This window comes from Branchiostoma floridae, chromosome 2, assembly GCF_000003815.2.
Source record: "Branchiostoma floridae strain S238N-H82 chromosome 2, Bfl_VNyyK, whole genome shotgun sequence".
Lineage (NCBI taxonomy): Eukaryota > Metazoa > Chordata > Leptocardii > Amphioxiformes > Branchiostomatidae > Branchiostoma > Branchiostoma floridae.
In genome coordinates this window covers 19,445,655-19,447,036 of record NC_049980.1, presented here as the reverse complement: position 1 = coordinate 19,447,036, position 1,382 = coordinate 19,445,655, and the positions used below count along the sequence as shown (strand labels likewise).

The window sequence follows — 1,382 nt, the reverse complement described above, 5'->3', positions numbered from 1 at the left end:
TAATCAATGAGGAGCAACTTGACTAAGGATAGCTGAACTGACACAGTTTAGAAACCTCACCTGATCCACATACATAGCTTTTCTCTATTTACAGTTTGTAAATGAACTTGTAGTCGAAGTTCACAAACCCTAAACCAGAACCCACGGTAAGTCAGTTGAGAAACCATGCTTTTTTTTTCTTCAAACATTCATATAGGGTGTTTGTGCATGACATAACAGCTTATGCTGTATCAAAAGATGTTGGAGCCAACATGGCAGATCCACAAGCAATGATTTATGATGAACAGGCAAAATGCAGACATGCTGAGGTAGAAGGAAATCAAGATTCTCACGTAATAACCACAGGCATCTTTTACTTGATCACCTTTTTGATTGGCCATTTATGCAAGGTTATATAGGCAGATCTAGGTCAATAACCTCCTTGATTTATGCCTTGATTTAAGTCTTTGTCATGTGACTGCAAACACCCTATACCTTTGATATGTTACATGCCAACTCTGACCATTTGACCATGTGTTTGAAAAAGATCATTGTGCATTTAAAGGTTTTTATCTTCAAGGGCCATTAGTCTATTTCCTAGCAAAGAAACTTACATGTATATATTAATGTCATGCCGTGATAAAGTTTGATATGGGTGTTCTGGACTCGGTGATAACTTTGCTTATCACACATATGGGCTTTTACTGTTATCACGCGGGCTTCCATAGACTAATTAGAATGTTGTTTGAGGACACCAAATTTTACCAATCGAATTGTCTGTTGCAATCTGAATAAAGTCAAGACACCAAATTTTCTCAATGTCTGGGTCTTTTGAATTAGAAAGTGTGCTTCCTTGGGTGGGTCCCAGCCCTCCCACGGGTCCGATCAGCCGTCAGGCAATTCTACAGGCTGGTACCTCGGGTGACACAGATTAGACCCTGTTGTATTTTATATTGATCATATCAAAGCTAAAAGAGAGGCCAATTTTGAAGCATCCTTTAAAGTGTTTTAGATTCATACCTTAACTTATGCAAACTTTCTCCATATTTCCATTCCAAAAAGTTTGAAAGATCATTGTGTCTCTTGGCCATCAGGCTTTGACAATAAGGCTGCCATATCAACTATATTATAAACTATATCTATCATACTATTCTGTACATGTAATGTAATGATGTAACTGTAGAAAGGCTGTACTGAGACAGCCCATTGCAATGTAAGTAGAACAGCAGATCTGAGTTATGAATACAGTGTTGCACAGCATATAGTATGCTATATGGAACTAAATGATACTTAAAATTGCTGTCATGAGGTTTTTTCCATCAAAGCAATTCATTTTGCATGATGGCGAAATTAAAACTATCAATTCATGACATCAATGTTGTAAGTATGTGCATTTGCCCACA

At 37.3% G+C, this 1,382-nt stretch overlaps 1 protein-coding gene across 1 annotated transcript in view; it reads right to left on the bottom strand.

Annotated features, from left to right (window-relative positions):
- Window positions 1-1,382, bottom strand: part of LOC118409654 (serine/threonine-protein kinase Sgk3-like) — a gene marked incomplete at its 5' end in the record, with an annotated part of 15,228 nt that continues 13,846 nt past the window's right edge. The window contains 1 exon segment of the mRNA XM_035810824.1: window positions 1-1,256.